The sequence below is a fragment of the Cynocephalus volans genome, chromosome 5, assembly GCF_027409185.1.
Source record: "Cynocephalus volans isolate mCynVol1 chromosome 5, mCynVol1.pri, whole genome shotgun sequence".
In the NCBI taxonomy this organism is placed as follows: Eukaryota; Metazoa; Chordata; class Mammalia; order Dermoptera; family Cynocephalidae; genus Cynocephalus; species Cynocephalus volans.
Genome location: NC_084464.1, coordinates 116,404,310 through 116,420,374, shown reverse-complemented (window position 1 = coordinate 116,420,374; position 16,065 = coordinate 116,404,310).

The following is a 16,065-nucleotide window of genomic DNA, read 5'->3' as shown; positions in this document are numbered from 1 at the left end:
TCTCAGAAATGACATCCTATTACCTCTGCCACTTTCTATTCACCAGAAATGCATCATTAAATTCAGCTCACACTCAAGTGGAGGGGATCCCACAAGGTCATGAATACCAAGATGTGAGTATTATTGAAGGCTATCTTTCAGATTACTTATTACAATCGCATAGCATTAGATTTTTTAAATCTGAAAACTAAATCAAAGAGGTTCTACAGATTTAGGATTGTACTTGCAAAATTCCTACAAAAGAGGACAAAAAACATTCTCAAAACAATAAGATGACCTTTTGATTAAAATAATTTTCATTTAATTAAGCTTATTGACCACAGACCAAAATTTTATATATATAATTTAAGGTGAAGTATCCTGATTCTGGTAAGTGTTTCCATTACTGCAAATTAAGCAGCTCTTGAAGAAGAATTCTAAAAATCTCCTCCTAGTTCTCAGAAATCACACCCATGATTGACATCTCTCACCTCTGACCTTCATACCACAGGTATCACTGACGATAGTGTCCTCTTAATTTGGGGGCTTACTTCATGAAAGGTTTGATCATCATTATGCTAATGGCTTGAGAGAATAAAATTAAGGCAATAATGCTTATTCAATGAATATTAAATCAAGATCAACCTGAAGCAAAAACTCTGTAACCACATCACAGTACCAATCTGAGCTAAAATTGAGTCATTAAGTGGCTGATGAATCCTCAGAGTGGGAGAAGGCTCATCAACATAAATTTGCCATAGGATAATTGAGTTGCAGAAGTGTTTGAGAGCAAAAAGAACTTTATCCATGTGTATACAGGCTGCAAGTACTATATTCCCTCACATCCAATATCACTATCAAGAGCATTAGGGAAAGTTCTGAAAATCCCAGCAGTCATCATTCTCATCTGTGTTTAATTGCCTGAAAAAGCTAGACAAATTTGAAGCACCCAAGCCACTGGTGTTTTCCATGACTAACTGTTTCTAATAAACATACATGATCAGAAGCAGTTCTGCTTTCTTAATCCTCAGCGTTTTGAAATATCTATAAAGAGTAAAGCAATAGTAGAGAAAACATAAAATATGCACCATGGAGTGTTGTTAGACAATGTCTTCATTAAATACTTCTTACGACATTTTAAACATTTTTACTCATGAATTCCATATAAAATTACTGTCTTACTAATGCTACAAGTGGGATGGTTTTACTTATGTGTCCATTTCCACCCCACCCCCATGAGTTTTACCCTTGATTCTTTTCTATGTACTGAAAGCTCATTTGCTATAAATTCAGACTAGTTTCACCATTTCTAGGATAATCACACTTACAGATATTTATGGTTTTGAAATAATTCTTTGTGATATTTAAATAATCATTAACCACTGCTATCATATTAGAAAATCATCCGATGATGACATAATTGAACAACAGTTGGAAATTCATAAACTATAAACAGATACTTATGAGGTCTTCAAAAATCTAGGTGATGTGAATTATTTGTAATCTATAATTACATGAAGAATAAAAACATGATGTGAAGAAAATTCCTGTCTAAATTCATTCTAATGGGAAATTCTATAGTAAAACCTCACGAGTCTGGAATAATAGAGGAAAGTTTGCTTGAATTACTGAACAGCTTAGAGAAATGCACTAGTAGTTCATTCAAACCAACAAATGAATGAATGAGATCTGCATTTAAGGGCCCACCTTTCTCATGTGAAGTAACATCAGAAGAAAAGAGCTACTTTTGGACTTGCCACTTAAATTTTTTAAAAATAGATTGAGTCTTAGTTTAGACAAATTTTTTTCATCTACCCTTATAATGGTAGTCCCGGTCTTCCCCAGCCCCACACAGTTGTGGATAGTGAAGACATAGAAGCTGTATAACCCCACTCACTTTCTTTGCCCTTCAAGATCTTATAGACCAGTGAAGGAGATAGTTAAAAAAATAAATAATTGCAATATAATGAGATAATGTTATATAAGACAAACATATAAAATGTAGCCACGGCACAGATGAGAAAGAAATTACAGTATTGTATTACTTATTATTTTGTTTTAATCAGGTTTAATAGATAATAAGCAATAACTAAAACTGGCAAGTTATGCCAGTATCAGAGATGAAGTTTGTATTAGTCTGTTTCCATTGTTGATAACAAAATACTTGGAACTGGGTAATTTATAAGAAAACAAAATTTATTGCTTACAGTTTCTGAGGCTGGTAAGTCCAAAGTCTATCTGGTGGTGGCAACAGTGACTCAGGGGCCTCACCTTGCAAGATGGTAGGAGCAAAGAGAGCAGGGTGAGAGAAAGACAGACTCTCCTCTTCTTTTAAAGCCCTCAGAACCACTCCACTGACCACCATTTTTAATCCATTCACTACTGTGTGGTCCTACAATCCAATCACCTCTTCAAGGCTCCACCTTTCAATGACCATAATAAGATTTTCCACTCTCTTAACAGTGACAGTGGGGACTAAGTTTCTTATACATAAAACTTGGGAGACAATTCAAGCCTCAGTGAGTTTGGGGGGACATAATCCAATCCACTACAAAGTTCTATTTTCAAATACTTACTACAAATAAACTTTACAGGAAGTCACACTTTACAATCTTTAAAAAGTTCAGGTAACATGGCTTTGTAAGATTGGGGTACAAGGAGTGGAACAGTGTGATGGAAATAAATCAAAGATGAGGTTCCCTAAGGGTCTTAACTGTGTATGTTTCTACAATTAAGTTGGCCCCCAAACCCAAGTATTTTTAAGAGTAAGAATAGTTCTTATTATAAATTATTATATATCACTGATTGCTACATGTTGAGACATTGGCTAGTGAAAGAATGTTCTAGGCAATCATTCATTCTTTAATACATGTACTTTATGGCAAGTATGATTTACATAAAAAGTGAAGGACACGTCACTCTTTTTGTTGTTGGATTTCCTTCCTTCCCAAGAGTCCCCAAAATATATTTCTACTTTGTTTAAAATCACAAAGCAAGAAATATCAGCTTTCTACTTGCTTCACAGGCCACACGCCACATTGAGGTACAATCTCCTTCCTGCTCTGAATGTTTGAATACTGTTCACTGTGTTTTGCGAAAATTTTGATCAAATTACACATTTCAATCACAGTGAAACTATAAAAGTTCACGAGAGTCCATCTAGAAATCACTTGCCATGAGAAGTTTGCTTTCAAATATGCATAACTAATATATCCTGGTATATGTTCATATAAGCAAATAAAACCTCACCACCTTCCCTTCATTATGTTTGTATATGTCTAGGGAGTTGATCATAAAATTTCAAAGATAAAATGGTTGAAATTTTCCAAATATATTACATGAGCAATATTTAAAGATTATATTAGTCACAAATAAAAATATTTTACTGTAATAACTCCTCATTAATTATTTTTAGCTCTTGGTTAAAAAATAAAAATTATGAAAAAACTATTATGACTTCATAATGTCTCTAATATAAGATGACAGCCTCTGAGTTTCTGCTGCATCTAACAAATGCATAAAGTTACAAATAAAGAGAGGGATCTTTGTGTATGGGGTTAATTATGGAGGTTAGAGAAATGAGCTAAAGAAATATAATCATTAAATTTTACTAAGTCACAAGTTGACTATATCTTGCCTCTTTCTGATTGTGTGTTATAACTTAACATTGTTCCTCACAGATCCAACTTTATACATCTTTGAATTTTTCAAGGTTGGTATAAGTGCCAAAGCAAAATAGTTATATATACAAAACACATTTAGTCAACAGAACCATTTAGGATCAATGAAAGCACATTGTGGCAAAACAGGGAGCTGATAAAATGATCATTTTAGAATCCTAACAAAGGTCTAAGCCTTCCTCATGGATTCAACTTCTATTGTCTGTACTAAATGCAGCACACCCAGAAAGAAATGGGACTGGATCCAATTCACTACTCTGGTCCCCAAAAATCTTTACGATAATGATCAGAGAAAGTATCCTGATCAAGTATGTACTGTCTCTCTCTTTCCTTTTCTGTTATATTTATATTATTTATATCTGTATAAATATCATACCATCTATCTTCATAATAATACCTTGAAGGGGTTTTTAAATAAATATTTTCAAAAAATGTAGCAAGAATGACTTAGCCCACAGCCTATACAAAAGAAAAAAATAAAGAAAAGAAAAGAAAAACACAGTGTGCAGAATGTATTAATACTTACAAACATGATATAATAGAGGATATCAATCTCTAATTTCTCTTCATGGAGAACAAGGGATAAGTATTGACCAGAGTGACAGGAATATATCCTTGTCCAGTCATGATGCTTTTCTGGGTGCTCTAGATGGGTAGTTCTATTTAATCAGTTTTACTTTAGAACCTTCTGACTGATCACACAATGCTGTTGGTCTCTTTTTATGTACTCTAGGGATGGCCGACTCAATGTTATTTTCAGTCATTCTAATATGCATCTATATGGTGTGCATGTGCTGTGCTGGCATTCGTGGTGGTAAAGGGTGTTAATGGAGGTGGAAGAGAGATGCTTGAGATAAATGCCTTTGGGTAAGATTTCTTAAATTATTAGGTGAGAGTTTCCATCTGGTCTCCATTTGGACAACACCATGATGTACCCTGTGTAATAACACTGAGCTCTATGGTTGCTGCTAAATCCTATCATGTCTCATTACATGTCAGTTACATTTACAGAATGTATTTCAAAGAATTATGAAATCAGAAAGGGAGGAATAATTAAAATCATAGGGTCTAGAATCAACTTCGTGGTTTGATCTCAAAGCCACTATTTACCAACTGTGTGACCCCAAGACAGGTATTGTTTTCTCAGTTCTCCGATCTCTTAAATTCCGTGGCACCTCTTTTAGTGATGATTCATGGAAATATTATAAAGCACTTCAAATAATGTCAGGCATGCAGTAAACACTATGAGAAAGTTAGCTTATATTATGGTAAACCTTATTAGCAGAATTAGGGCCATAAAGAAAGCTTCTGCTTAGCTCCATTCCTTAGATGCTCACAAATGTTAAATGATGGAATGTGGACTGGAGCATGGAGCAGGGATTTCTGATCTCCCAGGTCAAATGCTTCCCCTTCATCAGTTTGTTACTTTAATATATAAAGTCCTATATTATTCTGTAATTGTAATCTTTGTGTTGAAACTGATTCTCCAACTCCAAACTCTGTCAGACCAATTTGCATACTATTCCTCTGATGTTCTAAACAGTTTAGCACAACGTTGAGCATATAGCAGGTTCTCAATAAATAGTTGTATGCAGTTGTGACCTTTTAGCAATAGAATGAATAACTTTACTCTATGGCTGCCATTCATCCATTTATTCAACATATTTTTTCTAGTTAGCTTTAATACTCCTTTTGACAATGCATTCTTGCTATGCTAGTGTGCTTACATAACTTATTTCCCTTTTGTACCCCAACCCCAAAACCGTTTGATTCAAAAAACATGCTAAATATAAAAGTACATACTGAAATTCATAAACTATTTCTTCTTCTTCACCTACTTCTCACATTTAAATTTTATTTTATTTTATTTTTTTATTTTAACTTCTCAATATACATTGTAGTCAATATTCATGACCCTTTTACCCATTCCTCTCCCCCACTCCCTCTCTCCTCTCACTCCCTACATCATATCTGTTCACTTGTCTTAAAAAGTTCAAGGAATTGTGCTTGTTGTGTCCCCTCCCCCCCCATGTTTGTTTGTGTGTTTATTTATTTATTTATTTTTAGCTCCCACAAATAAGTGAGAACATGTGGTATTTCTCTTTCTGTGCCTGACTTGTTTCACTTAATATAATTTTTTCTAAGTCCGTCCATGTTGTTGCAAATGGTAGTATTTCATTCTTCTTTAGAGTAGAGTAGTATTCCATTGTGTTGATGTACCACAGTTTCTGTATCCACTCATCTGATAATGGACATTTGGGCTGGTTCCAACTCTTGGCTATTGTAAATAGTGCTGCAATAAACACTGGAGTACAGGTATCCCTTCGGCATATACCCAAAGGAATGGAAATCGCATTTAAATTTTAAAATGCCTGAGTACTAGATCGTAAATGGTTAATGTGGATATGTCTACCAAAGGAAGACACTTTATGTGATTTTATGTCCTAAAATTTATTTTATACTTCATCAGCTATTCTCACATGGGTGTCATATAATCAAGTGACTTCTGGACATACTATTTAGCTACTGTCTGATTCAAGATACATAAATACTGTTTTTCTTTGTAATAATTCAAATTATTCTACTCAGTAACATTTAAATTCTACTAGCCAACATAATATTACCAGAGAGTACATTTAAACTATGACCTAAGTATTAATACCTGAATTTGAATATTTAATTGTTGATTATATTATTAATTAAAAAATTAAAAGCCACTTTAAAATTTTAAACGTTCTAAAGCCACAATTTTTGCCATATATTTTGCCTGAAAAACTTCCTTGGCTTAGGTTTAAAAACTATATTTTAGGAATTTATGCAGTCAAAAACAAAGCAATAAAGAAGTCAATTTTTCATTTACCTTTAATTATTGGAAAGAACATCACTGATATAAATTTTCTAGTGATTATAGCTGTCAGGCATCATTATATTGTTTATTAGGAGCCAAATGTCACAATGTGTCATATCCCAAACGTCAGTTCTTCACCGTCAATTGTTTATCCACTAAACCTGCTGGTACTTCACCCATGAGCCCTTCTCTTGTGTTCCTTATCTATTTTCTGTCTCATATCTAACTCTTTTGTTCTCTCTCTCAACCCCTTTTTAATGCCTTTCCTCCATCTCTGCTTTAACTCTACCTTATTTATGGATATCATTGGTCATACCTCATGGAATTACAGACTGTAACCACTCCTAAACAACCTCTAACTAAAAATACTACATCCATCATTGTTTATCTTTTGCTAAACATAGCTTAACTGTGGGAAAGGTCAGAGCTTACATGAAGACTCTGACATTCCCACCTAACACTGGACAAAGCACAGCAGGTACGCATCCATGCTTACAACAGTTTCTTCCTGGAAGTTCAGAATAGGGTTTTGTAATGTTAGCACTGTCACCAACCTTTTCATTAAAACCTTCATTCAATAGTTGGAGAAACAACGACTGATTTACTAACTTACTCAAGTTCGCCCTACTAGTCAATGACACATTTTGAACAGACGGGAGACCCTGGGCTCCCCATCTCATTCACTTTTTGCTTCATTTCAGGGACTTGAATATGATAATATAATAATATTATGAAGTTTGGTTTGAGTATGATTTAACACTTATGGATTGTAAATACTGATTGTGTAAATACTCACTTGGGACTTGTGAAAAAATATGATTATAAACCTTGTAGGGACCCAAATGCCCCAAGGGATCACACCCCGATCACATAAGCCCTTCTCGGCCACACCCCATCATGGCGCTGGTTGCCCTTCTCTTCCGTATTCTCCTTCCCGCCGGTGCGAATTACACACCAATCAGCTCCACCCCAAACCCCGGGCGGTATGCTAAGTAGGGATTGTATTTTAAGCCAATCAGTTTTCCCCTTAAAGCCCTATATATGTGTGTGTGTGCTGCCTAATAAACGGGCTCTCTCTGGTGGATGGTCAACTGGTGTTGACCCTTCCTTTCAAACCTGCCCCCACAAAAAAATGTGACAGAGCAATCATATACAGTTAAAGGCACAAATAGATCTATTTGGCCAAGATTATCTGATTAATATTTTTTGAAACAAATAATGCCCAATTTATACATTTTATTGCTACTTTACCAGGCTGCCTTCATAAGAGAATTCCAAAATTAGAATAAAATTATTAGCATCATTTTACAGAATTTTTTTAAAAAGAGAGGAATATACACTGAGAGCAAAGAACAGATAGGTGGACCATTTAAGTAGAAATGCTAGAAGATGACTTGCAAAATCTACTAACAATGTTGAGCTGTCAGGCTACACAAAAGAAGAATATTTATTTTTGCAACTATGGTGAGAGTCATGTAGTTTTTGCTAAGGATTTGTAACTATCCCTTTTGTATGGAAATAATCAAGACCTTTTCCTCATCACTTTCCATACCTAGCAGGTGACCCTTTAGCCACTGTTAGGAGAATAACATGTACAATTAATTGCAAAAAGTGTTGAACAATTAATGAAATGGAAAATTGTCATGTGCAAATAAAAATTATGAAAAGTGATTCTATACAATATAGAAAACCCAAATTGATAAATAAAGAGAAGAAAAGAGGGAGAGAAAAGAACTAGTTTAGAAGAGCATTTGATTAAAACTCATTTCTGTTCTGATTTATCTTGAACTCTGGGTAAATTCTTCACATATACATTTCATTATTGTACAACAGGTACAACAAAAATACCTGACTATCTCACAGACATTTGAAGAACTAAAGAGATACGAAGGCCTTCTACTGTGGAATAAACATGGAATAAATAAGGCCTTGTGAAAGCATAAGTGTTACTGAAATTTCAAAAAATTGAAGAGGTTAGTAAAAACAATGCAAAGGTTTTTGTGGATAAATAAACAATATGGATGAAAGGAATATAAGCCAGCTGCCAGTTAGGTTTTCTATTTTAACAATGGTTATTTCTTTAAATCTTAAACCCATTATTAGAATTCAGCAATTTACCTGTAGAGGATGACTTTGGTTTTTTTTTTTTTTTTTTTTTTTTTTTTTTTTTTTTTTCATGGCATTTATTTATTTATTTATTTATTTATTTTATTTTAAATTTTATTTTGTCGATATACATTGTAGCTGATTAATGCTCCCCATCACCAAAACCTCCCTCCCTTCTCCCTCCCCCCCTCCCCCCCAACCATGTCCTTTCTGTTTGTTTGTTGTATCAACTTCAAATAATTGTGGTTGTTATATCTTCTTACCCCCCCCCGTTTGTGTGTGTATGTGTGTATGTGTGTGTGTGAATTTATATATTAATTGTTAGCTCCCACCAATAAGTGAGAACATGTGGTATTTCTCTTTCTGTGCCTGACTTGTTTCACTTAATATAATTCTCTCGAGGTCCATCCATGTTGTTGCAAATGGCAGTATTTCATTCGTTTTTATAGCTGAGTAGTATTCCATTGTGTAGATGTACCACATTTTCCGTATCCACTCATCTGATGATGGGCATTTGGGCTGGTTCCAACTCTTGGCTATTGTAAAGAGTGCTGCGATGAACATTGGGGAACAGGTATACCTTCGACTTGATGATTTCCATTCCTCTGGGTATATTCCCAACAGTGGGATGGCTGGGTCGTATGGTAGATCTATTTGCAATTGTTTAAGGAACCTCCATACCATTTTCCATAGAGGCTGCACCATTTTGCAGTCCCACCAACAATGTATGAGAGTTCCTTTTTCTCCGCAGCCTCGCCAGCATTTATCGTTCATAGTCTTTTGGATTTTAGCCATCCTAACTGGGGTTAGATGGTATCTCAATGTGGTTTTGATTTGCATTTCCCGGATGCTGAGTGATGTTGAGCATTTTTTCATATGTCTGTTGGCCATTTGGATATCTTCCTTAGAGAAATGCCTACTTAGCTCTTTTGCCCATTTTTTAATTGGGTTGCTTGTTTTCTTCTTGTAAAGTTGTTTGAGTTCCTTATATATTCTGGATATTAATCCTTTGTCAGATGTATATTTTGCAAATATTTTCTCCCACTCTGTTGGTTGTCTTTTAACTCTTTTAATTGTTTCTTTTGCTGTGCAGAAGCTTTTTAGTTTGATATAATCCCATTTGTTTATTTTTCCTTTGGTTGCCCGTGCTTTTGGGGTCGTATTCATGAAGTCTGTGCCCAGTCCTATTTCCTGAAGTGTTTCCCCTATAATGACATATGGGTCCAAGAAGAAATCAAGCAGGAAATCAAAAAGTTTATTGAAACTAATGAAAACAATGATACATCATACCAAAACCTGTGGGATACTGCAAAAGCAGTATTGAGGGGAAAATTTATTGCATTAAATGCTCACTTCAGAAGAATGGAAAGATGGCAAGTGAACAACCTAACACTTCACCTTAAAGAACTAGAAAAACAAGAACAATCCAATCCTAAAGTTAGCAGACGGAAAGAAATCATTAAGATCAGAGCAGAACTGAATGAAATTGAAAACCAAAAAACAATTCAAAAGATCAACGAATCAAAAAGTTGGTTTTTTGAAAAGATAAATAAAATTGACAAACCATTAGCATGGCTAACAAAAAAAAGAAGAGAGAAGACTCAAATAACAAAAATTACAAATGAAAAAGGCGATATTACAACTGATTCATCTGAAATACAAGGAATCATTCGAGACTACTATAAACAACTATACGCCAACAAATTTGAAAATCTGGAGGAAATGGATAAATTTCTGGACACACACAAGCTCCCAAAACTGAACCGTGAAGACGTAGAAAATTTGAACAGACCAATAACAATAAAGGAGATTGAAGCTGTTATCAGAAGGCTCCCAACAAAGAAAAGCCCAGGACCAGATGGATTCACTGACTTTGGTTTTGATACCTGTTTTGAGAGTGTAAAAATTTTAACAAAATTGCAGATCAATCAACTGGGATAACCTCAATTCACAAAATATATGTCTATAATTTATTTTACCAAATAAGAAGTTATGAATAGCAAAAAAAAGGGGGCGGAGGATTAAATACACATGTCACAGAAAGCCGTGACATGAAAGATATTTAATCACACCAGACAGCATGAAAAGAAAATGTTGACAGAATTCCAGCAAACATTAGCTGACATCACTGATGGGAGGCATGTTTTGTATCCTGGCAAGAGATTCTTCTAAAAAGCTCAAGGTTACTTTAAACATTAAAACTTCAAAACCTAATTCATAAATAGTGACATGCCATTTAATGTCCCCCACTTCTACTCCATCCTAAACAGGGACATAGAAATGAAGAGTGTGTACATATGCACAAACATACACACACATGCACACATGAGCTCAGTTATCACCAAATACCTGTGACTTCTAAGGAGTCTTAGGTATAGTCCATATGCCATGACCTTTGGTGGGAGTGGTCCTACCTGTCTCTTTGTTATGAGCTCTCCTCCCCACTGTCCCTGTGTCATCTCATTTACCCCAAGCCAGCCCTTAAACTCCCTGCTGAAGCACAAGGTTCTGACAACCCAGATGCTGCCACTGAACCTGCCATTGCTTCTAATCTCTACTATTCTCTTTTCCCTTTGTTTTGAATTTTAATCTTTTATCTCTCTGGGTGTTCCTCCTATCTTTCTCGGATTTCTCTTGAAAAAATTTGGAAACCTCTTTGGAGTAATTTTTCTCTTTTGACCATTCTACAATCCACCTGCAGAGAAAGTACAGATATCTTATATGGATATATCTACTAGAGCATAAAACCTATTATAATTGTTTGTATTTGTAGTTTGAATTAGTATAATCTGTATTACAAATTATATATTTAATATAATCAATTGTATTTGCATTATTTATATTAATATATGTATAATTTAAATTATATTTAACATGTTTTGTATATCATATAATTTTATTTTATATATGATGTGCATATTCCTGTGTGTGGGACTATACACATACACACACACATGCATGTTCATCTCTCTCACCACATACCAAAATCAATTCAGAAGGAATTTAAATGTTAAATGTAATCCCAAAACTATAAAACTTCTAGAAAAAAACATAAGGGAAATGCTTCAGGACATAAGACTGGCCAAAGATTTTATGAATAAGACATAAAAAGCACAGGCAACAAAAGCAAAAATAAACAAGTGGGATTATATCAAACTAAAAAGCTTCTGTACAGAAAAGGAAACAACAAACAGTGAAGACACAACCTGAAGAATGAGAGAAAATGTTTGCAGACTATACATCTGACAAGGGATTAATATTCAGGATATGCAAGGAACTCAAACAACTCAATGGTAAAAAAGCAAATAATCAAATTTAAAAATGAGCCAATGAGCTGAATAGATATTTCTTAAAAGAAGACAAACAGATGGACAACAGGCATATGAAAATATGCCCAACATCACTAATCATCAGGAAAATGCAAATCAAAACCACAATGAGATATTGTCTCACCCCAGTTAGACTGGCTATTATCAAAAAGAGAAAATAAAGTCTGGTGAAGATGCAGGGAAAGGGGAGCTCTTGTACATTGTTGGTGGGAGTGTAAATTGGTGCACCCATTATGAAAGACAGTATGGAGGTTTCTCAAACAACTGCAGATAGAATTACCATACCGTTCAGCAGTCCCACTACTGGGCACATATCCAAAGGTAAGGAAATCAATGTGTGGAAGAGATACCTGCACCCCCTAGTTTATTATGGCTCTGTTCACAGTAGCCAAGATTTGGAATCAATCTAAATGTCCATCGATGGATGACTGAAGAAAGAAAATGTGGTACATATACACATTGCAATACTACTCAGCCATAAAAAAGAACGAAATTCTGCCACTTGCAACAACAGCATGAGCTTGGAGAAAATTCAGAAATAAGCCAGGTGCAGAAAGAGAAATACGAAATATTCTCACTCATGTGGAAGCTAAAAAAGTTGACCTCACAAAAGTACAGTAGAGCAGTTGTTATTAGATACCAGTAAGGCGGGGGAGGAGGTAGGGTGAAGAGAGGGTGGTCAGTGGATACCAAATTGTAGACAGATAAGAATAACATCTAGTGTTCTATAGCAATGTAGGGAGACTGCAGTCAACAACAAATGACTGTATAACTTCAAGTAGCTAGTTGAGATGTTGAATGTTCCCCTAACAAGGAGGTGACAAATATTTGAGGTGACAGATATTCTAAATACCCTGATATGATCATGGCATACTTTATAAATGTGCCCAGATACCACATTGTACTCCACAAATACATACAGCTATCATGGGTCAATTAAGAAAAAATAAATTAAACAGAAATAGAGAGTACAATAGAGGTTACCAAAGGCTGGGGAGGGGAGGGGGGCAGGGAGATGGAGAGAGGCTGGTAAAAGGATACAAAGTTACAATTAGACAGGAAGAATAAGTTTTGGTGCTAATAATAACATATTGTATATTTCAAGATGGCCAGAAAAGAGGATTTTTAATGTTATATCCACAAAGAAATGATAAACATTTAGGTGATAGACATGCTAGCTATGCTCTGATTAGGTCATTATACAAAATATGCATGTATTGAAACATCAAACTGTACTCCACAAAAATGTACAATTAAAATAAACAAACATATGATAAAAACAGTGTATTCTCATTATAAGAACTTACTTATGACTTAAAACTGTTATTTTGATTCAAAAAAATCGAAAGCATTCACTAGAAGGAAATTATTTACCATAAATCAAATCATAGTTTTTAGCTTCTTCAAGCTTAAATATTTTTCTTTTTGTCATCTTATTGACTAAGGGTTGAGACTGTGAGCTGGGCAAGGCAACCCCACCAGGTCAACACTTTGTAAAGAGAATTAATGGTCATGCCAATATAATAATTTTACTAGGTGCTTTAACTCAGCAATGAGAACCTACGCTTAGGCAAGGCTAGGCTAGTCCTTTCAGGTGCTACAACTAATTGCTAGAGCGAGCGGGACTGAAGCCATACTGGAACCTAAAGCCACATGGCCTCTAAGAAATTTTAAAAGGAGACAGTGTTTTTTTCGTAACATGCATTTCTCTGAGTTCCCTCTTTTCTCATGGTTATTTGATATTTTGAACCTTGGTTATGGGGCAAGGTGACATTATTTTCCATTCAGCCTGGAGCTGCTGGCTTGCATGTACTATCCAGACCCTGAGAAACCAAGGAAAACATCAATAAAGCTATGCTGATTCCACCCCTCCAGTGAGACCCTGAGATAACAGCGAGGACAGGAGCGGAGACCAGATGGAGTCTTGGTGAGACCTTGTACCTGGCTCTTTGCACAGAGCACCCACAACTCACGTGCCCCTCCCTCCTGCTTTTCATTTCCCACATTCCATTCCCTCAGCCCCCTCTTTAAAAACCCCTCAGTAAATCTGAGTCTTTGAGATGGCCTTAGCCTGGCCATTCTCCTTTAGGTTTAACCAGAGAGATGGGTTAGCTTAACATCTCCCCTCAGGTCACTAGTATTCCTGAATAAAAAGTGACTTCCATTTGCACCAACATTTGACTTTTGAGTGGTTTGGTTTTGAAAGGGGCAGGCAGCCAGACTTAGGCCCAGTAACATATTCAGCCCTGAATGAAAATAGAATCACCAAATAAAGTAACACAAAAAGGTCAACCTGCAGACTTTTGCCTGAAAGTATTCTATAGCTTTTAAATTTATACCAAACTCCGATGTAGAGACACCAAATAGACAGAACGTCTGGATTGATGCCCATGAGGAAGGAGACACAATTATATATTACTTTAGAAGTCAACCATTGGTTTCCAGAACTTAGAAGATTCCAAAGTCAGTGAGATGATTGCAAAACAATTAATCTTTGATGTTCTCAAGCACAACAAGCCAATCATTGATGTTCTCAAAGACAACAAGCTAACTTACAATTTTCTTGTAATTTGTATCACAAGAATATTTATAATACAATGCCAGATCTGCACCTCTGTAGCCAAAAATATTCAGGAAAAGCCATTGTTCTGTGTATTCTTAAAATGGTGCTTTTGCCTCAGATAACAGATGCTCTTGTGCTCTAGTAACTATGGAAAATATCAATATCTATTAAATCTAGTAAAATAAATCTACCTAAAGTGCCAAGAAGTATTTGGAGAGCCTCTCCTACTAGAAAAAGAAAAACACTTGTAGTTTGAAGGAAGGTATTATAGGATCACATTTCTGAAAAACAAAAGATGCAAAAATGCTCGCTTTCACATTTAAAATATTGTATTTGTCGGTGGTTTACGGGGTGTGTAGGAAAACCAGGAGTTACTGATGTAAGACTTACTCACCTCTCTGATAGATAAATTTCCTGCAGCTATAAAAGAATATTTAAATAAGTTACTTTTGAATAAGGGCTTTAAAAGTTCAGTACAATTCAATCCTCAGGCTGTGAGATCCTATAACTTGGTTTGAAGAATGTCTAGTTTTTGCTGAAACAAAAGTAAGAAATGAATTGTGTCAAGAGAAACTTTAGTTTATGTGCTATGCTCTGGCTAATTCATAGAGGTTTCTTTGTAAAATACAGTGCCTGAGGGTACAGGCAAGATGCAGATTCGAGTATTTCTGTGGTCAGTTCCAAGCAAACAAATGAAAATTAAATAAAATGACAGTAATACAGTCTTACAAGCATAGGGAAGCTTGATCTTCCTTCTGCCAGCCTCTTTAACTTTTTCCAGCTGTGTTTAGTGTTCTTCCTATGTTATTTATTGATTGAGAAGCAAAGCTTTCCTTTGCTCATATCTATTGGTTCTACAAAAATTAGTTCTCCAAAATAATATCAAGCTAGCATGACCTGATTTCTATCTAAAGCATTCTTTTTCATGGGTTTGCTTCTAAATTTCACCTCTTCAATGAGATCATCATAAACACACCATACTCATATTTTTTTGTCCTCTTTCCCTGATCTATCTCTCACTGAAGCATGTATAACTATTTACTATACTATAAACTTTGCCAATTTGCTTTATGGATTGCCTGTCTCCCCCCTTCAACTTATATTGTAAACGCCATGAGGAAAGTTCTTTTGTCTGTTTTGCTCACTGTTAAACCCCCAGAGGCTCACGCAGTGACTGGTACATGAACTACTAACCTTGGATTAGGGTCCTCTGAGTTGGGTGGGATTCATGGGATGAATAAGAGAAAGAAAAAGTAGGCTAAGAAGACAATAGAGTACATGTAATCTCTATAGAAGGCTTCATTACTGACTCTGATGAATAAATGATTTAAGAAAATTTTTCAGAATAGGCTGTTTATCTTTTAGTATAATCCCTTCTACCTCTTTTCTAAGCCCCTCCTTGCTCTCTCCTCAGGCCCTCAATTCTTTTCCCTGCCCCACTCCCCCATAAAGGCCTCAAACTTTTACTTTAGAAAGGTAAGGAAAGTCTCCCTTCTTTTAAAACATAGTGTCCCATGACCCCAATTACTTCCATTTGATCCCTTCCCACATATTACTCAA